This window comes from Odocoileus virginianus, chromosome 4 (assembly GCF_023699985.2).
Source record: "Odocoileus virginianus isolate 20LAN1187 ecotype Illinois chromosome 4, Ovbor_1.2, whole genome shotgun sequence".
In the NCBI taxonomy this organism is placed as follows: Eukaryota; Metazoa; Chordata; class Mammalia; order Artiodactyla; family Cervidae; genus Odocoileus; species Odocoileus virginianus.
The window spans coordinates 5886565-5909971 of NC_069677.1; positions in this window are offsets into that span (position 1 = coordinate 5886565).

Here is a 23407-nt window from a genome sequence, read left to right on the forward strand (position 1 = left end):
ATGATAATATACAACGTTTACTGATTTCTTATTAATAGCCTAGTGTCTGGTATATAATAAGTTTTACATTCATTATCTCATTGAATCCTCAGAACAAATCCATGGAGTTAGGTTGTGTCTTATATTCACTCCAGTACATATAAGAAAAACTCAGACTATAATGTTTATTAATACATCCACAATGCCTAACTACTTTAAGTGGTGAAGTCAGGTTTTGAACTCAGGCAGTCTTGAGGCCCTGTGTTAGGCTGAGTCACCTTGGTATCACAGCATCTTCATTTTATAGATAAACTAAGGATGAGTGGACCAATTCATGGGATTAATACCAGATTAAATGAAATAACCTAGTCAGTCCAATATTAGCACAAAGTTGCTGTTTTCACATTTATTTTAAAAGAATAATATAACTTTTCTCTTTTTAAAAAAAGTCTTAAAAATTGCAAAGTGCTTTGGTTGCTCATGAATTTCATAGTCCAGTAAGTAAAGAGAAATTGAGAACATTAATGTCATGCACCAATGCATCATTTCTACCCAGCTAAAGTCATAACTTTTCATTGACATCAATGCTCAGAAATCAGTCATCAACAACCGTATCTGGAAAACACAGTAGAAATGAAGGAGTGGTAATCGTTTTGGCAATCTTTAACCTGAGAGCCATAATGTTAGAACTGGCAGACAGTGGACCAACTTGGCAGCTGAGGCCAAGAAACGTAAAACTGAGGCCTGAAAAGGTAAATACAGTGAGTGAAGAGCTATTTCCTTAATTCAGTACTGTGAGTGTTTGAAAATAGATTCATGAACATACGCAAATATCATAAACTGATTTTCTGATGAAATAGAGATGGTAGAGTCAACCTTTCCAAGCCAAAATATGGGCAGAGCAAATCGTGGTGTGGGTCTCCACAGTCTTCCTACTTGACATCACTGCAGCAGGGATAGCAACCAGGATGTGCCACTTCTAAAAAGATGCCACCTACTCTCATATGCATGCAGTGTTTTATAAATGGTGGAGCTCCTCAGAAAACATGTTGCAGCATAACAGTGATAAAATAGTAAGTATCATTATTTAATAAGCATGAAAAGCATATTAAATTATGCCTACATCTTGGTGTACTATATTCTTTCTACACAACAGAAATTAAGAGTCAAATAATAAATCAATCAGTTGAGTACTAACTGCCACTCTCCTTCCTGCATCACCCATTCCCAATTGCCAATCCTGAAGTCTCGCAGCAGCCAGAAAATTTAGATAAATCCATTTTCTATTCTGCAGTTTCACAAATTCCTTAGTTCTACAATTTACTTCATATGGGGAAAGACATGTACGTAAAAATAAGCTGACCCTAATTAGCAAAATGCTTGCAACTATACATTTTAAAGTGATATAGAGAAAAGTTCTCCTAAGGCTTAGGTAGGAAAGGTAATACTCCAAAACCCACCCTTCCCTGCTCCAAGCCAGACATGGGCCAGTAATCAATGGAGGGGTTAGGGAGAAGGAAAGACAGACAGGAACCTTTCTCCTTCATTTGTCTTAATTCTACATCGTGTGTGTGCCTGTTCAGGGTGTCCAACTCTTTGTGACCCCATAGACTATAGCCCACCAGGCTCCTCTGTCCATGGAATTTTCCAGGTAAGAACACTGGAGTGGGTTGCCATTTCCTTCTCCAGGTGATCTTCCCAACCTGGGATTGAGCCTGCATCTCCTACACTGGCTGGTGGATTCTTTACCAGGTGAGCCACCAGGGAAGCCCAATATGCATTGCTTAAGAAAAGAGTAAAGTTGAGATGAAATATGAAGCTTAATAGACAAAGAGTCACATAGAAAAGAAAGGGAATGGGATTGGGGGCCATGGGCTTTTATACCACATAGAACTGCGTTTGTATCTCATTATTTCTGCCTCTTGACAGTCAAGTTACTTAACCTCTTGAACTCCCATTACCAAGACCACAAATACTTTGTATTTTTGTATGACATGTACATAAAACATGCCAGACATCAGACTAAAGACTTTACATAGTTTATCTCATTTACTCCTCATGAGAACCCTGTGAGATGAGTGCTATCACCAACCTAAATTTACAGACGAGAAAACTGAGGTTCAGAGAATTAAAGTAACTTGCTCCAGGTTATATAGCTATTAAGTTTTCTAGCCAAGATCAGGCCAGTAGATTTCAAAACCCAGACTCTGAACCACTACTTTACTGATGCTCCTTTTCTTTGGGGTAATGGGTTGTCCTTTCCACGGGGCTCTTCCCATTGAAGTTGTATCCTCCTCTGTTATTCTGATAATCACATTCCATGCATTTCCTTTGGCACACTCATCCTAATTTAAAATTATATGTTGATTTATGTACTTATTTGTTTGCTATCCCCCATTGGACTGTAATCCTCCCCAACATAGGATCGAATCTTTTTTTTTATCCTAACCTTCATGCTGCAGCTCGTAAGGCACTTGATGCATAGTAATACTCAAAAAATAAGTCAAAAAAGATGGAAAGTAAATGCAGGTGCAAGTGAAAAAAGGTCAGAGGAATTTTAAGTTCCCTAAGAACAAGGACTGTGATTATGCATCCCACTTTCTCCAGCATCTGCCACAATGCCTGATACAAAGAGAACTCAATAAATGTTGAGGAAATTAATGACTATGACTGGTTATATATAATTTGTTTTCCTGAATTTAACTCATTAAACTTGTCCTTTCATTTATTCAGCAGATAGCAAGAAAAGCACGAATTGTGACCTCACAGAGTTGCCTTCTAAAAAGACGTTAAGCCAATTTAAAAATAACTGAAAGAATTTCTAGCTTTTACCATAAAGTGGCTCTTACCTTCTAGTTGTATGTTTTAAGCCCACTCACTCTTCTTTTCCAGTTAAGTTCATTCCAAGACTCTTTTAAAGCTATGATCGCTCTTCTTTTCTCCATGATCTCCTATATCTAGACCTGGTGCCTCAAAGTAAGGTCTCTTGTCCCAGGGAAGATCTGCTAGATTGAGGACTTGGAAAAACAGCCAGCCATCTTTTAACAAGCCCTCTAAAAGAACCTTGTTTTTCCTGCATCTGAATCACCTGAAGAGCTCATTAACACAAGATTTCTGGACTCCACCCTCAGAGTTTCTGATTCCCAGAGGCCTGGAGAGGGCTTGAGAATTTGCATTTCTAACAACTTCCAGGTGATGTTACTGCCGTGGGCCCAGGAACCACACACTGAGAAACTCTGTCCAGAGGCTAGACATAAGCCTGGAGTTCTCAGTTCTGGCCATATATCTGAGCCACCAGGGGATTCAATGCCCAGGTTGCACTCCAAAACAATTGAATCAGAATGTCCAGGTGTAGATACATAGTTTGTAAAGTTCTCCAGGTGATTCCACTGTATAGCCCAAGTTCGAGAATCACTCTAGATCAATGCTTCTCAAACTTAATGTGCGTACCATGGCTTGAAGTCTGGGACCAGCTCTTTGTTCATAAAATATGGTCTGCAGACCAGCAATTTGAACATCTCCTGAGACTTATCAGAAATATAAGTTTCTGGCCCTACTTCAAAATTCTCTTTTAGAATCTGCAGTTTAACAAGATCCTGAGGTAATTCTAAGGCACATTAGAGTTCAGACGTGTATCCAGGTACATACAAGTGCATACTTTCTCCTAGTCCTCCCATCCTTGTTCTATTACAGTCCATAGTGTGCACTAGATTGTATGGAAAACTATTCTCCTTTCCACCCACTCAAGGTCTTTAGACTTCCTGAAGAGGAGAACATTTGCCGTCTCTTTGTGGCTATATCATAGAGTGCTGTGATTTCCATAATTTTAGAGGAGCAAGGCAGCCCAGGGGAGAAGCAAGTGGGTGGAGGCACCCATAGGGGAGGCAGCTGTTTTAAGATGGGATGGGTATTCCTTCCTAATTCTACTAATGACTGAAACACAAGAAGCACTAGGCTCTTTATGCTTTTAGAGCAGATGGAGGAAAATTTTAAACTGCCTCTGATGACTCAGAAATCCAAGTTCTATTCTAGGTTCTGTGACTTTGGAAAGCTTGTTTATCTCAGCTCCAACTAGTCAAGTTGTGGAATAACTTTGTCTTAAAAAAATAAAATAAGTCATAGAAAGCAGCAGTGCCAACAGCCAACTTCACATTTCCCCTGTTACTCTGGGGGATAAAAATGGCTGAGTTGGCATCAGATCAACCTTCAGCTTTGGAGAACAGGCTGGAATGGAGTAAAGAAACTCTAAGCATTCCCCTTTGATTAAAAAAAAAAAAGAAAAAAACAGAATAAAAGAATAAAGTCTGTACAGCACATATGACAAACCCTATAGCTATGTCATTGAAATAGCAACAAAGAAATAAAATAATTGAGGATTAAAGGCAAAATCATCCCTGGATATCTGAAGCCCCAGTAAAGGAATGACAGTAATAATAATGGACATTTATGTAATACTTTTCTCTTTGTCTCAGTTGGCCTCACAATTTTATGAAAGACCTATTACAAAATTATTCCCATTTTGTAGGAGGAAAAACCTGAGGTATAAAAGGTCAATGTCCTAAACCAAATCACATAGACAATAAACATCAGTGCTAGTGGGTAACCATATCTTATGACTTTAAATTCTACAGGTTTTCTTGGAAATATTCTGTGCTTCAAAGAAGCCAAATGCTCCCCATTGTTACTTGGCCTTTGACGATGTTTACTCATAATCTTCCACTGGCCGTGGCGTGATGATTCTCCTAGTCTAAGAAAAATTCTATGAGAATCCACAGAGAGAGAAAAAGGAGGTAGGTCAATTGCCAAGTTATCATTCAATTTAGTTTTCTCCAAACATTGGTAAAAAATAAAAATCACATGGGTGCCTGTTAAACACCTTTTTTCACCAGGCACTCGGAAGATTCTGATGTAAAATGTCTTGGATGGGGCCTGGGAAATTTCTAAGTATGTATATGCATTTTTTTCTTTCATTAGAGAATACTGGGAAGAACTGATCTTAACTCATGAATCTACAATTGGGATTAGAATTATAGTTAAATGAAAATGCCATTTTAATATTTCTAATATCTGCCTTTTTAATCCATGGTGAATCTAGGCATCCCCTCCAAAGATCTAGATCAATCCTATTCTGTTGTTTGTGTTTTAATAAAACACCTGGCAATTAAAGGGATGTTTTGATATCATATGATCTATAAGTAAGAGTCCTTGTTCACTCCAGGTTCTGAGGTTTCTACCCTATGCTCACATACCACCTGGATATAAATATGCGAGCCTAAAGCTCTGGTGGGTTTCCCAGGTGACTCAGACAGTAGTCTGTCTGCAATGCAGGAGACCCGGTTTCAATCCCGGGTCAGGGAAATTCCCTAGAGAAGAGCATGGCAACATACTTCGGGATTCTTGCCTGGAGAATCACATGGACAGAGGAAACTTGTGGTCTACAATCCATGGGGTCGTGAAGAGTCAGACACAACTGAGCGACTAACACACACAAAAAGCTCTGGTATCTTAGTTGAAACAACCTGGAAACACCCTCTGCTGCTAAGTCACGTCAGTCGTGTCCAACTCTGTGTGACCCCATAGACAGCAGCCCACCGCAGCACTCAGTAACTCTTGCTCTCAGGAAAAAAAAAAAAAATTTGCATACAATCTAAACCTTTAACATTTAAATTTAGCTCCTTTTGAAAGTGTTGCTAGCTTTCTAATACTGATGTTAACTGCCTCAAATCCTTTTTTTTTTCTTTTAAATAGATTGGTTATAAATTCCAGTAGATAAATAATCAAAAAGATAGGATGGAAAGGCTGTATGGAAAACCAGATGGCCAAAGCATAGAAATCTATGTTGTTGATAGGTCTGTTCAGTGATGAGGATTTATGGAGCTAGGATGGAATTGATTCAATGTATAGGCATAGAGTGAGAGCATATGCAACGTTAAATTGCAACATACGTAGATTATGGAAGTTGTCAGAGAAGAAAATGGTGTTAACAACAATTTAGAAATAATATAAAAAAGCTGGGGCCAAATCAGGATAAAAATTCGTCAAGTGGACTTCAGTAAGGAGTGGTAAAAAGAACAAAATGCCAAACGATAATAGTAACAAAAATACTAACAATAGCTCATAATTCAGCATTTACTATGTGCCACAAACTATTCCTAGCACTTTACATGAAATACCTCATTCAATCTTGAATAAGTGCTATTGCTCTCTCTATTTAACATATCGACTTCCCTGGTGGCTCAGACGGTAAAGTATCCTGCAATGTGGGAGACCTGGGTTTGGTCCCTTAATTGAGAAGATCGCCTGGAGGAGGGCATGGCAACTCACTTCAATATTGTGTCTGGAGAACCCCCATGGACAGAGGAAACTTGAGACCTGAAGTCCATGGGGGTGCAGAGTTGGACACAACTGAGCGACTAAGTGCAGACATATAAAGAACCTAAGGCAAAGATTACTAAATTGGACTAAGGTCAAACAGTTTACAAGGGACTGAGGTGATCGAATTCATAGGCAAATATCACCAGATTAGAAATTGTACCTCAAGGCAGCTCCATTCACATACAACCTATCCTAGACTCTTCAGCCTTAATCACTGCCATTGTCTTAGAGAATCTTTCTTACTGAGTTGTGCACTTTCCATTTGATTGCTAACTTGTGGCTCCCCAACAAATCTTCTTCAGGTATCTTCAGCCTACAACCTTGAAGGGGAATTCACTTAAGAATAGGATGGGATGGTGAAAAAGTCACACAAACACACCTAAAATGAAGCAGTAGTATGATACCAAATTAGCATCAAATTCATAAAACATAAACAACCAGTCTCTACAATTCAGGACCAAATAACTCCATGTCCTTCATAAATAATAATGATTAAATTTAATTAAGGGTAATGACTACATAATCCCAGGCATGGTTCATCTACATTTTTTTAATCTGTTCAACTCTTGAGAGGAAGGCTCTTGTGCCCATGAAGGATTACTGTCTATATCCGAGGCCAGAATACAGGTCTCGTCTTACACAAGCACTAATCACCCACAATTTGTACAGTCTATTTTGACTTTCCCGTTTACCTCCCCCATCTAGTTTGAGACAAAGGCAGAGAATTCTGGTATATAAGGTATCCTATTAGTACAGAAACTCTCTTGCAACCAAAAAGAAATCCCTGTGGAATAGTTTGTAATGGGATTTGAGCTATGATAATATATGCACATTTATGTGGAGGGGTAAAGATTGATTGACTCTTTTACTCTATGAAGAGAACAAGGTTATTTATCGATTACATGTTTTATAGCATCTTTCCTCTGAAAGGTTCAACTTATGCACCGTTGGGGGAAAGTTTGTCCAAGGGATATAATTTATGGAGGGTGAGGGAAGCAGGTGAGGGAAATAGTAAAAAATCATTAGGAAATATACAACCCCCTGAAAGAGCAGGTATAAGAAAATACATGCAATGCGCTTGGAGAAAAAGCTGAACACTAGTTTATCAAGAAGCAAAAAATGGATCAAGATGCATACACAAGCATGCTCATGTGCACAGATACAGAGGATTTTAGAAATGATTAACAGAAATATATTTAATTAAAGTGATAAAAGCACCTGGAGTCTTGTAATCTCCAAAAAATACTGTCAAGGAGCAGAGCCCAGATCTCTGGAGCTCTGTAAACCCACATTCCCATTTTCTTCTCTTCCCAGCACAGAGAAATCTCTTTCTAGATGAAAAGGGGATTAGCAGGGGCTTGATCCATTTCTCCCTTGTGCTTCTCTGAGACACAGGGCTCTATTCAAAAATGTCCTCCCCTTGTGAGCCTTGGGCACCATGAAATAAAAGCTAGGAGATCTTTTCAGCCTACATCTGATATCCTTTCTTGCAGAAAACTCTCTGAGAAAATGGACATAATATCGGTTACCTATTTGGATGGAAAATGGGAACTAAGGAAAGAATAGGGAGCAAGAAATAAAATTAATAGGTCAACATATTATCCATCTACCCTCATGTACCACCAGGGCATAAGGTACAATGAAAAACAAAATTGCTGGATAGAGAGATGTACAACCAAAACGGTAAAGGGCTGAAGTAGGAGAAAATATCTTTAACTGAGGGATTTTTTTCTTTTCAACAATACACTGGAAGATACCTTAGAATAGCCAAAAGCTCTCAAGGCTTTATTCATCTCTACATGAAAAGAAAGAATAAATCATCTGTGGCAAAAATGCCACTCAGTGCCCAGCGATGTATTTAAAGTACCACAATATCTTTCCTCAATTAATTAATTGACAACACAAAATAATAAGCCATTTTTGAGGGGTGCTTAACTAGAGAGACTACAGACTTAACTTGACCCTTCGGTAATTATAGACTAGATCTTTCTCAAAGATAAAATAAGCGAAATAAACCCAGTCATCAATAGACTTAGATGAGAAACTCTATACCAAGTGTTAGTCACCCAGTAGTGCCTGACTGTGACCCGATGGACTGCACCCCGCTGGGCTCCTCTGTCCACGTAATTTTTCAGGCAAGGATACTAAAGTGGTTTGCCATTTCCTTCTCCAGGGGCTCTTTCTGACCCAGGAATCTCTGTTCCCCAAGCAGGAATTGAATCTGTGCCCAATGCATTGTAAGCAGAGTCTTAACCACTGGACCACCAGGGAAGTCCTATATACCAAGTTACCTTGTAAATTGTAAACCATTATGAACTATGTCATTGTTTCCTTCTTTTGCAACATCCTAATGTGCACCTATTTTGCCCCTACTCTCTGCCCCTGTAGACTTTTCTTATCCACTTGAAATTCCCATTGTGTCTACTGTTATCAGGTGAGTTGTTGTTTCTCCTTGATGCGAGCCTATCATCGCCATTGCCTCCCTCTGCACACCTGATAGCTCCAACCTTTTGCTGCTGATTGGTTGCTGTTACAGGTGATAGAGGCTGATGCAGATGGATTCCAGCAGTTCTCATGAGTATTTTATGTGCTTTTGCTGATTTACAGCCAGTTCAGCATTCCTTTAAATGGCCATAAATTGGATTGATGTCATAAATCATATCTGGAGAAAGTGCCTGAGTCCCAGCTCAGGCAGCTATGCTAATGTCTGTGAAAATAACAAAGAAGCATCCTCATTCAGGCCCAACTCTATTGCATTAAAAGGCCAAATTGTAAGAAGCTGTCAGTTACCAAGAGGGAAAAGGTAAAAGAGAGAGAAAGGTCTTTGTGGGGATTATTAATAACCCAGCCAAGTAGGATGTATAGATGTGTGCCAGTGAGAATAAACAGGGGTGGGGAGGGGAAAAGAGGGGCCACTGAAAGAGTGATAAAAGAGAGTGCTGCATATGAAAAAGATAAATGCAAATGAAATATACTGTATGGCAATGGATTATATCAGTGGTTGATATATGGGAATGAGCATCAAATTGTTGAGCTGGCAGCCATTAATAAGATATAGTGGATGTGATACGCTGGGTGACAGCAGTCCTGGTGCAGAGAAAATAAAGAACATACTGCAGTCTTTCAAAACAATGGTTCAAAGAAAAGACAAAAAATTATGGCACTACAAGTTTATAAAACTAAAATCGTGTGAGATAATTATGGATTCTGATAGGGATCATTATTCTTTATTTATCAACTCACCAATCTTGTAAGGAAGGACGAGGCTCCTAAGGCCAGGTATATTCTGCTCCACAGGGAGCCATCAGAACAGGAGGTGTTCCATTCCATCCAGTGGAGCCAGAGTGACCTTGGGGGCTTTCTCTGCTGAATGCACTTCCCCTTGACATTTTAGCCAAAAAGGTTGGCATGCCCAGGCTTCCTCAAGAGAATTGTTTTAGCTGGCACTTACCTTTAGAATTCCTAGGACTTCACTCTCAGAGATTGCCTGCTACTCCAATTCATTCACTAATCCCTTCATCAGGTTGTTTACTGAGAACATTTTATGTGCCAAGCATAGTACCAAAGCTTCAGAAATTAATGCAAGGAAGGTTTTGAAACAGCCACTAATTATTTGTTTTCACCTATCCCTTGACCCTTGCATTTGGTTAGTTTGCCCTTACCACATGCTGCAGCTGGTCTGTATTTAAAGTGTCACAGAATACAGTTTACCGAGTTGTCTCCAAACCCAGTGATTCCAGGTCCACTGTTGGTGCTCAGCCTGCTGGCTCCTGGGATCTGACTCTGCTCTGGCATTTAGCATCTGCTGTTGGCACTGAGGTTTACACAACTGGTTCCCCTCCTCTGGCTGGCTTACTGGACCTTGGTGTCTCACTCTGCTTTTGACCTTGCTCACTGTAGTAGTTGTGGCATCTCTACTCACTAAAGGCTAGTGCCAGAGGAATCCTTATCTGATTCTCTTCTACCCATCTTGACCACCACCACCACATACAAACCCCCATGTCAAGTATTACAATAGCCATCCAGCCCCCATGCCAGCAGGAAAGGAATCTTTTTTCTTTTGATGAATCCTTGATAATGCTTCTCTCTTTTCCTAAGTGCCTCTGATTCCATCCCTGGGTTTTCCTCCCATTTTGTGCACTCCCTCCAAGCCATTTTAGCCACCCTCCCAAGGATCCAATTATCACCCCCTCACCCCACCCTCTCATCACTGGCCAATCTGAGTCCTCTATCTCCTCTTGAATGCCAGTCCCAATCACCCTGCTGAACTCTCCACCCAACAGGCTCAACTCCATGCCCCACATGTGTTTCAAGTTTAGGAAGGAAAAGCTTCTTCTTAATATATTTTCTGTCTCTGTTTAGAGTATAATCGTTTTCCTAGTCACACAAATTAAAATATCCTGAATTTCTGTTGCCCTTCTCTCTGACTAATCTGCCTACCTAGTCAGTTAGAAAAGTTCTGCCTGTCCTACCTAGGAAACAACTTTGAAATCTACTCCTCATTCTGTATTTTGACAGCCACTGGCTGAGTTCAAGCCCTTTTTACCATGACACTGGCTGCTAACTGAACTCCCCACTTCCAATTTTTCCCATTCCTATTGATCCCATCCTGCTCACTGCTAACTGGAAATCATCCTAAAACAAATTCTCATGATACCCCTTCCTTGCTTGAAAATTCCACCTTTATTCACTATAAAGAATAATATTTGATAGCTACATGTACAAATATATCTATTACTTGTTCGAAATTGAAAAATCATGGTATTTAGAAGGCATTCAATATGGTGCTCTCATAGTTTCTAACTTTATCTCAAATGCATACCCAACACATCATATATTGCTCTCACCAGCACAGAATATTTGCCAGTCTTGAATGCATTTTATGGTGTTCACTGGGTCAGTGAAAGAAGCTCACAAAAGAAATGGACTCCCCCAATGGAGTCCAGAATAAATCTATGACTGTCCATGTCTGCATCTCCATTCATAACCCCTGTGTGTGGGTGTGCTCAGTTCTGTCCAGCTCTTTGCAACCCTATGAACTGGCAGCACACCAGGCTAATCTGTCCATGGGATTTTCCTCAGCAAGAATACTGGAATGGGTTGTTACTTCCTCCTCCAGGGGATCTCCTTGACCCAAGAATCCAATACAAGTCTCCTGAGTCTCCTGCATTGGCACGTGGATTCTTCACCACTGAGCCACTCGGGAAGCCATGGCCCCCATAAGAGCCTGAAATTTCCCTACCATCTGCAGGAGGCTCATGCTTTTGCCATGATCCTATGGCATTCTTTGACCTGCTGACAAACAGAGTTATCAATAGGAACACCCTTCAGTTTAGACACTGATCAGACCAGGAAGTTACATATTTCAATAGTTCCCAAGCACAATTCTACAAAGGAATCATTAAAACTTAATAAAAAGAAGTTTCCATGCCACACTCCTAGAAATTATAATTTGGAGATCTGGAGTGTGGTCCAAGAATCTGTATTTCAAACAAGAACACCTAGATAATTATTAAGCACAGACAAGTGTGGAAATCAATGGTTTAAATTAGCTGGATGGCTGATAGAACCAGGATCAGTAATAGGACCAGGTTAATTACCTGGCTTTCCCATTGGAACTGAGCAATTCAGAACAATAACACAAAGTAGGCTGGGGAGAGGAGTAGCATGATGAGGGGGTGAAGAAGAAAATGGAAGCCACCAAAATCCTTTTCAAGTCCCAGAGATCATAACATTTTATTTGAGGCTGATAAATAAAAAACGACCTCTCCCATCTGGCTTTATGATATGGAAACATTGTTAATGAGACCTTTGTAAAAGTGCCACACAGTTGTTAAAGGACTATGACTATGGTTCTTAAATTCTAAAATATGAGCACCAAGTTTCTCTATGTTCTGTCTTATACAAACACAAGAGTCACTAATGTGGGCACCTGACATTTCCAAAGGGTCTTATTTACATTTCTCATAAATTAAGCTAATGCTTTTTAAAACAAGTGCAAATTTCACTATATATTTCACAGTTTTCCTGCTTTTAAATAGTACCAGTCCTAACTATCTATGAAGCCACACTATTTATTCTAACTTGGCAGTGTGTTGAATTAGCAGTAGCACTTGCCATCATGGAGGCTCTTCATGGCCGCTTACCCTGCTGCTCTGGGACCAGGCTGTCGGGAAAGTTGGAAGAGCAAAAGTTGCCTGGGTGTCCTGTGGCCACCGTGGACTCATATTTCACCTTCTTTCTCTGGTTGATTGGATAAGCATCCACTCCTGAAATTAGATGCCACTGAGAACTCCCAGCCTTGGTGATTTTTAACACACATACAGACTTCATTGTAATTGATTTAATGTTTGTGATTCTGTCATTTATGGCTGACTGGTTTTTGTCAAGACCTTTCTAGACTTCAGTTTCTTTACTGGTAAAGTAATAATAACCCTTTATCTTGGCTCCTTGTTAAGGATGGCCGGAGAAACCAAGGATGCATATCTGAGTGAGTTATTGAGGTGTGCTGAGAAGTGGCTGATGAGGTCTCAGAGTAAGGAGGGGAGCCTGAGCTCTGTAAGATGTTACAGTGGTCCAAGAAAGAGAAAAAGGATAAAGCAAGACAAGTCCTGTGAGAATACAGCCACACAGAAACTGGGAAAGTCACAGAACCAACAAAAGCCATGGCAGAAAGAAGATAAAAAAGCAGGAGCAGAGTATGTTCAATGATCAGCCTGGACTTTGTCTTTCTTCGCAACAGTTCAGAGCCACCATGAGTATCAGTAAATGCAAATAAGAAAAAGAAAAAACAAAACAAAAAAAAACGGGGATACTGCAAAAGACTGACGGATTTTGATGGGAAAAGGGTAAAATAGCAAAAAACAGGGAAGGTGAAATGAGAAAAGTACTTTATGGACATTGTTGGCCATTTGGGCAACAGGAAGAAATAAGGCAAAAGAAATTTAAAAAACCTCTTCCATTTCTGGGACTTAGACATATGCCTTCAAAAGAATTTTTTTTTTCAACCCAGATGTCTTAGCCTCACCAGCCTGGAGCTATAAAATTAAACATTCAGTTTTGATGGTTGAACCCTCAGACTACATGACTTTGCAAAGTCCTCCATTTTATGAGGTTTTCCTTTCAAAATGTTTCTGGGAAATGTGAGAATGAACCACAGTCAGGTATCTCTGCAGCTTGCCACGGTAGCCGCCTAGTGCATTCCACGGCTCCTCTCAACCCCAGGCCTCTGCTCACTCTGCTGCCGGTTACCACCTTCCTCTCCGGAGGGGCTTCTCATCATCAGCTACTGCTGGTTCAGCACTCCTGCAACCCCAGGATCTTCTCTCCCACCTTTTGCCCTACAATTGTGCAGTGGAAGCAGACAAAATGTGTCATTTTTCAGAAAATCTGACAAAACGGTTTGGAGGTAATGAAAGAAACACATCATGAAGAATAACTCCAATCTACCACTAGTTGTGTGTATGCTCTGGGTGCAGAGACCCATGCCTATCCTTAAGGTTCTTAAAAGTTCACAGCCCTGATTTAACTCCTCACCTGCTTCTCAAAGCAGACACCCTTACCCTAACCCCTTACCCTAACGCAGAGCTTCAAGCATCTTGGTGCCCTAACACCCACTGTCAAAGACCACAGGAAAGTGGAAGTGGTTTCCACCAATGTCAATGTCAGGCCTTCATCCTGAGTGCTCACGTTTTGCCCCAGGATGGATCTTGCAATCAGAAGATTCCCTGCAGGGGAAACTCTGTCCTCACCATTGGTTATTCTCTTACCTATTTGCCCCAGTTGACACCAACAGTCTCCATTTCACAAACCTTTAATAACTCCAAGGGTAGGTAACAACTATAAAGCAGACCAGGCCAAACACATACACATTTATCTCATTGGGTCAGGTCTTTTCCAGCTTTTGCCTGTTCCCTAGCGGGACCCTGACTTCCCTACAATACCACTGTTGAATATTGACAATGTATGGGCTCGAGATACATCCACCCTATTATCTAGTTTTCATCTGTTAACTCAAGAATAACTTTAAATGCACCTTTTTATTGTCAAAAATTTCCTGATTTGGATGATAACTTAAATGGTCACCACCCTAATTTGAGGGGGGTTGACCACTGTGGTGAAACAAGACATATTAATGAAGGCCCTTATCATCGCTTCCCTGGATTATGGTACAGATTTCTTATCTGTAATATCTGCCTCCATATTAGCTGCCACTCATTTATCTAGTAAATATTACTAAGCACTTGCCTACTACATGCTGGGATTGTCCTTGACTACTGGGTATGTAATAATAAAACAAACTAGCACCTTTTTTACAAAGCATACATTCTAATAGAATGAATGTATGTACGAAAAAAAACTCCTTAAGACAAAACAAAACTAGCCACAAGTCTACCCTAAATCTTTGAAAAGCCCTATTGTTTGCATACTAAAGTTCAAATGGCTTAGCCTGACTCCAAAGCATACCCTACCTCCTATCCTTCTGTTTTATTCTCTAAATTTGTCTCTTAACATGGCTCCCATTTCACCAGCAGTATCCAATAATACCCATATCCTTTCATACTTCAGCCATGTGTATGTGCTCAGAACATCCCTGCTCACTTTTTCTCTTATAGAATCCCCTACTTATCTATCAAGTGTCAACCTGATGTCATTAAATTTCTATGCTTCCCCTCAGCCTTGAAGGCAGAATTAATCACTCCCTTATCTGTGAGCCCAAAGTACTTTATAAACACATTTGTCTTAGCACATATCACATCATGGCTTGGTTAATATGTTTATGGGTCTTTCTCTCCCACTAAACTATGAATTCCTCAAAGGCAGGTAAGCACAACTTATTCATTGCTGGGTTACCTATGGCAAGAATATCCAAGTCTCTCAGTAAATATTTGTTGAATTTCAATAGAAATGTAGGACATCAGTATGTTTAAATACAATGTCTTTGTAAGAATTTGTTATAAAATGCTGTTAAGAATATTAAAGGACAAGTTCAGTGGTTTTCACAGATGGTGGGAAAAATCTAAAAGTTTAGCCAAAAGACACAGGTGAAAAGATTATTTATTCTGTTTGTATCAAAAATAAATATTTAAGTTATGAAAGAAATAAATGTTTTCCTATTCCCTCAATGCCCTGCCTTGGGGTAGAATCACATAAATTCTGATATATGCTGGGAAATTGTATGTCAATGTGAATATTCATCTTCCCTCTTAAAATGAGTAAGTAAAATAAAAAGCCAAGGGAAACAATGCAAAGTTACCCATGCAGTCACCTCCACCAAGTAAAAATGGATAAAAGTAATGATACAACATGGAGGGCTCCTCACAGGTGAGGGACTGAGCACATAATTTTACATCTCTTCCTGGAAAAATCCTATCAAATAGGAATAAAGAAGTATATACAAAAAATAAGAAAAATTCCCAACATTGATAGAAAAGAAGAAACAGTATACTTGTTGAATTTGAAAGTTCAAAGACTGAAAGATTTCAGGTGGTTGAATCTAATAGCCAAAGAAAGGATAGTAGTAGAAGTAGATGTTATTCTTCTAGGAGCCCAGAGGAACTCTGCAGAAGAACCACCCACAGGCTGGGAAAAGCATTCTTCTTCACTAATCTTGGCTTAGCTACAGCCTTAGAAACCCAGCTTTAAATATAACATATATATTTTAATAGTGGAAGGAGAGTATAGAATCTAGCAAGAGAAGCAAAATGGAGTTCAAAATAACTTTGGAACTCCCAGATATATAGACAGACAGATATATATAAAATAAAGAAGACTAAAGACATGAAAGGGGGCCTTCCTTGGTGTCTCAGGTGGTAAAGAATCTTCCTGCAATGTGGGAGACCTGGGTTTGATCCCTGGGTTGGGAAGATCTTGTGGAGAGGGAACTGGCAACCCACTCCAGTGCTCTTGCCTGGAGAATTCCATGGACAGAGGAACCTGGCAAGCTAGAGTCCACAGGGTTGCAAAGAGCTGGGCATGACTAAGCAACTGACACACACAAAGAAATGAAAGAAAAATAAAATGAACAGCATTGTTTTATACCTCAAGTTGTACATATGTCGATTCACGCTATCTCCATCTCTATCCACAATTACTTTTCTCACTTGATTTTTTATTCTAAATACTCATTTTGATAGAGCATATTTCAGATGATAATGTCAGTAGATTTCAATTTTGATCAAGATGACTGCCTTTGATACACCATAATATTTTTGTAAGCTGACATTATGTATTTACAATATTTATAATAATGTCTTGGTAACAATGTTAAAACTCAATCAAGTTTAGCTATTATTAGCATTTTCACCATTTTGTCATCTATTAGTTATGAACATACAACAATTTATACACCCATTCCCCTTTTGATTAAGTTTGATATAGTATCTAACATTTACTTGTTAAGAGAAAAATCTGGTAATAGCCACATCTCCTTGTAAACATGTGTGAGAACATATCATACCTGGCTGTGAACTGTTGGGTTGAAGAAGGTGATAGATCACTATAGTAATGACTCTCAGTGAACCACACCTCCTGTAACCAGGCCCTGGTATTATGTCCTCCAATGTTGATTCTAGACTTATCCATGTGACTTCTTGGGCCAATAATACATTGTTGGAAATAATTCTCTATGGCTCTCTCACATTTCTTCACATCTCACAAGCAAAGCATTAACTGGTCTTTCGTTTCAGCCTATCTTTTTAAGGATGTTTGTATAGCCAAAGGCCTCTGAAGATAAAGGCAATGCCTCCCTGCACAGCTAAGGACAGATTTACCTAACATCCTGTATCATAAAGACAGTGTCTTCTGGGGCAAAAGGCAGATTTGCTTGTAGCTGGTTATAAAAGATTTAGGTTCTATAAGCTCAGGGTCCCTTGACTGTGATTAAAATCCACTCTGTGTGAAGCCTCTACCTCTGTGCCACTCACATATGACTTGAGGGGCAAAAAACCAGATGTGAACATGATGCTCAGGCTCCTTGTGTGTTTTGAGTAACAAAATCCTTGGTCTCTGGACCAAGAGATGTGTGTCTTCTACCAGCTTCCAGAAAACTACAGCAGGCCAATATGTTACTTGCAAGTAAGAGAAAGTCTCGTATCTACATTTTTCACAGTAGTGAATATGATCAAGGAAGATTTTAAAATGTGATAAAAGGAGAGGATTAGAGTCTACTTAATCCTCCAGGAGTTCATCATCCTGGAACAAACTCCAGAGCTGGTGATGGACAGGGAGGCCTGGCATGCTGCAGTCCATGGGGTCGCAAAGAGTCAGACACTACTGAGCAACTGAACTAAACTGAGCTGAAAGTCTTCTTGCACAGTGAGGTTTCCCTCTCCGGCTACTGTGAACACTTCTGACACCCTTGGAAAAAAAAACCGGGATATTTTCCTCAAGGATGATGAAGAGCTTACAGAGAGTAGCCCCACACATCCCAGTTAAGGCCTACATCTATTAGTGAGCTCAGATGACATTATGAGAAACCTGGTAGGAACCAGCACAGCACAAGCTGCTGGCCCACAGAATCATGAGCAACATTCTGTGATCTCAAACCACTAATTTTGGAGATGGTTAGTTATACAGCAAAAGGATACTTTAGAAATGGTATGGATACAACCTAATATATACTAGATATTGATACAGGTCCTGGAGATACAACAATGAACAAAACTGATACATGTATCAGGGGATAAATTTAGCATCAGCTTCATTTGATATTGGAAAATTGACCCATAAATGTTTTGTACCAATATTCACTTGAAGCAATTCACTTGAAGAAATGCCTGAATATTCTCATTTAACATACTCTTACCATCAGTTGTAATACTAGGATTTTTCCTATCTGATAAATCTGAAATTATATATCATTTCTGTTTTTAATTTTCATTTTCCCAATTGAGAGTGATTTGTTTTATATTTTATTTTCTATTTTGGATTCGTATTCAGTGAATTTCTAGCTCATGACCTTTACCCATCTTGTTACAGAGTTTTTTTTTTTTTAAATCTAAATGAAACACTAGTCTTATATCAATTAAGTTGATTGTAAGTATCATTTCCCAGTCTGATGTTTGCCTTTAAAACTATATGATTGTTCCCTTTCTCTGAAAACACCTTTTTCATGTTTCTTCAGTTTTATATTTTGTCTCAAAATCAAGGGGGTGAGTTCTTGATTCTCATTCAATTATCTTCATTAATCCAGTTCCCGTTTGCTTCTGTTATGTTTACCTCCAACTATATATATCATGTCAAGTTCCACAAAGATCACTATAGTGTTGCTTTTTCATTTTAGTTACTTTTATAATATTACGCTCTCAGTGTCTATACATCAAGTCTATACTAGCTCTGTTATTCTTGATACTGTGTGGTGATATGCCCTTGGCACAGATTTCTTCTGATTGTGGTACACTGGGCTTCTTGGATCTGTGACTTTACAGTTTTGTTTATTGTCTTCTGAGACTCCAATTACAAAAACCAGACTGCTTGATGTTTTCTAACAGTTTGCTGCCAAACTGCTTCTTTTTAAAAAATGTTTTCTCTCTGTATGTCCTTCTAGTTTCTATTGCCAAGTCTTTAAGATAACTGATTTTTTCTTCTACAATGTCTATTTTGTCATTAAACTCATCTAACATATATTTTTTATCTCTAGAAGCTTGATTTGGGCTGTTTTTCTACCTTCCATGTCTCTCTTTAACAAACTCACACTTTCCTCTTCACATGGAACATATGCTATGTATCTATAAAATGTATTTAATATTCTTGTCTGCTAAATTTCCATGTTTGTGATTTCTGGTTCTATGTCTATTGATTACCTCTTATCATCATTACTATATTTTTCTGCTTCTTTTTATGCCTGATAATTTTTGATGTCAGACTTTCTTTAAATACTTCTAAGCTTTGTTCTATTGTGCAGTTATCTGAAAATAGTCTGATCCCTTCAAGTCTTGTTTTTAAGATTTGTCGGATGAATCCAGATAGCCTGGGTAACAAAGAGCTCTGACTGACTGTTCTAGGCCCTGGTGAATTGTTACCCAAGATGCTTTCTGATAAGACTTTCCACAGCTTTGATAATTCCATCATGCACCTGCACCAATCAGCACTAAGCTAAAAACTCTGGAGGAATCCAGAGCAAGTCTCTGGAGCTCTCCTTCCCAGTACATTTTTCTTTGCTCCAATCCTCTTCCCTATGAATTTCCCTATGAACTCCCGATGTCTGAATTCTGTGTTGTCAGCCAGTGGACTTACTTTGATTTCCCTCTTCCTGCTCTGCATTCTGGGAATTCTTTCCAGTCATTAAACTGGAAATAAATCATACAGCTCACCTCATTTGATGCTCTTTTCTCAGATCTTACTCTCTTGTGCTGTCTGCTCAATGTTTAAAAAATCATCATTTCAATATTTTATTCACTTTTTAAGGTAAGAGATTCAGTTTCTGTTCTCTTGAATAAAAGCAGAAGTTTTAAGATTTATTATTCTATATATAATTCTTTTTAAAAAATTGGATTTAAGGCAACGTACGCCCTCTAAATTGAAGCTTCATCATGCAAGTATGATTATTATTATTATTTTTTTTTACCCTGCAATGCTTTTCTCCATGTATATTTTTTATTAGTTTTCTTTTTTTTTTCATTTATTTTTATTAGTTGGAGGTTAATTACTTTACAATATTGTAGTGGTTTTTGTCATACATTGACATGAATCAGCCATGGATTTACATGTATTCCCCATCCCGATCCCCCCTCCCACCTGCCTCTCCACCCGATCCCTCTGGGTCTTCCCAGTGCACCAGGCCCGAGCACTTGTCTCATGCATCCAGCCTGGGCTGGTGATCTGTTTCACCCTAGATAATATACATGTTTTGATGCTGTTCTCTCAAAACATCCCACCCTCGGTTTCTCCCACAGAGTCCAAAATGATTATTATTTTTAAATATCTTGCTATTTTCATTAGGATTTCCTATTCGAGTCATAAACTATGTGAAGGTATGTCTTTTTTGTTGATGTATATTTTTTTTAAAGTATGACTTCAGATTCCAAATTTATCAGATATTTTCAACAAACATTAACATTTATATCCATAATGCATTTACGAAGATTTGGTCTGCATGATAATATTTATTTTCTGTTTAATAAAATTACCTCTGTGATCCAATATGTAGTTAGTTTTATATGTGCTTAAAAATAACGCTTATTGTCTATGTTGGGGGTGAAGTTTTTATTAAAATCCATCATATTAACATTATTAACTGTGTTTTTCAATTTTTCTACATCTTCAGTAATTTTCTCTTTATATGATTCATCAGATTCTGAGATATTTGTTAAAAGTTTATCAACCTCTTATTGAAATTCTTTGCTTAATACATTCCAATTTAATATTGTTAAAAAGGTATGAAGTTCGTGATTGTTCATATATTCTGACAAATTTTTCTACTTACCATTAAGCATAATTATTTTTGCCTGCATATATGACTACTTAATGTTAATATATCTATATATTCTTTTAAATATTGCATTTTAAAACCAAACTAACATTTACAAATAAAGAGATAGACATAATATTCTATTTCACTTTAGTTTTATCATGTAGTAGGAAAGAAGTATAAATCTATAAATATGTTTATAATAAAATGCATGAGAATAAAATTAAATTATAGTTATTAAGATCCTTTTTAAGGACAAAATATTCTATACATGCTAAATATCATTAGTTGTGAGTTTATTACTCTTTTGTAGTCATCAAAAATACAGAATCTATCCCTTACTGGTAATTACAAAAACCAAATGCTGTAATCGATCAGCTAAAAATTTTTTAAAATCCCTTCTTAAACTAAAAAAGTCCTAGAGCACCTACATAAATTTATGGATTAAGTCATTAAGGGTTAAATTACAAAGGACGGATTGACTAGAGCCTCTCATTTTCTTTATATATATATATATATATATATTTGATTTTGGTTAAGAACTATTTAACAAGGTGTTTTGTCATTATTAATGAGTCATAATTAATGTCACTATTAATCATCTGCTTATATATGTCTTAGTTTCATAACAAATACCATAGACTGGGTGACTTAAAAAACAGAAATTTGTTTCTCACTGTTCAAGAGACTGGGAAGTCTGGGATCAGGTTGCCAGCATAAAGGAGTCATTGGTGAAGACTCTCTTTCTAGTTTGCTGAAGGTTGCCTTCTTACTACATCCTTACTTGGCAGAGGGAGGAAATAAACATTCTTGTGTCCCTTTCTATAAGACTCTAAGCCCTTCATGAGGGCTCCACTCTTTATACCTAGTTATCTCTCAAAGGCCTCATCTCCAAATATCTTCACATTGGAAATGAGGGTTTGAAAATATGAATTTGGTGAAGACATAAATATTCATTAAGCCTATAGCAATATATTTTGGCTATTTTCATTAGTGTGTTCATGTATTTTGTTATGAAATGTTAAAAACCTTTTATATAGTAATATCATTAGACATTGTATGCATGCTCTCATTTTTTATTTTAATAATAATAAAACAATTGATACTAATATATCAATTTTTATTGTTATTTTTGCAAAATATTAATATGACCATAGAATTTACTATCTTTCCTTTATACACACAGTAGTTTTCCTAAATCCCTCGCTTTCATTTTCCTTCAGTCATCTTATGTTTGGTCACTTTTTTTTGTTTTAACTACTTAATCATCTAGAATGCAACATTTCCCCCAAATACATCTTACTTTCTGTAAGTAAGTTTCTTAATGTGAACTGTATCACATTCTGTATATAAATGTGGTTGGATCTCTATGCTTTCTTTATACTTGGTACAATTAATCAGTTCTTATCCCATACCAAACTATTTTAATGACTTTGGCATTCTAATACTATTTCAATATTAACCAGTACAAACCATTTCTCATTATTCTTTTATTTTCAGAATCTGTAGGATGTTATAATCATTAATTTTTCAAGATGACCTTTAGAAACATCTTTAAAACTGTTCAAAAACATCCATTGATATTTTGACTGGAATTATATCATATTATAAATTGTGCAATATAGAGAAGTAATATTTTTAGTATTGAGTCTTGATATTTGTCTCCATATAGTCATTATATTTAGTAGTTTTCTTGGCACTTATCTTACATTTCTTATTAGGTTTGTTTGTACATATTTTAAATTTACTCTTGCTGATTAGCAGGATAATATAATTTCTTATTCACACCAGTAGACCTTAATAGTGAAAAGGAACACTATTAATAACAAACATATCATAATATTCATATATTAATACTGTTTTAGTTTCACTATTAAGTTTTTATTGAAGTATAGTTGATTTATATTATATTAGTTTTAAGGTGTACAACATAGCAATTAAGTATTTTTACAATTTACAATTTATACTCCATTAAAGGTTTTCCTAGATGATACAGTGATAAAGAATCCACCTACCAATGAAGGAGACGCAGGAGACATGGTTTCAATCCTGGGTTAGGAAGATCGCCTGGAGGAGGAAATGGCAACCCATTCCAGTATTCTTGCCTGGAAAATTTCATGGACAGATAAGCATGGTGGGCTACAGTCTATGGAGTTGCAAAGAGGTGGACATGACTGAACAACTAAGCATGCACACACACACTCCATTAAAAGTTATTACAAAATAATGACTATAATTCCCTGTGCTATACAAGACATCCTTGTTTTCCGTATATTTTCTAAACAGTAGTTTGTATCTCGTAATCCTTTATCTCTGAGGTGCCCTCTGCGTTTCCCTCTCTCCACTGGTAGCCACTAGTTTGTTTTCTGTATCCATGAATCTGTTTCTGTTTTGTTACACACATTCATAAATAAAATTTTATTTTCAAATATGTCAATGCAACTAAACAGCAATGGTGTATATGTACATACATTTTGTACATATACACCATGGAATATTACTCAGCCATTAAAAAGAATTCATTTGAATCAGTTCTAATGAGATGGATGAAACTGGAGCCCATTATACAGAGCGAAGTAAGCCAGAAAGATAAAGACCATTACAGTATACTAACACATATATATGGACTTTAGAAAGATGCTA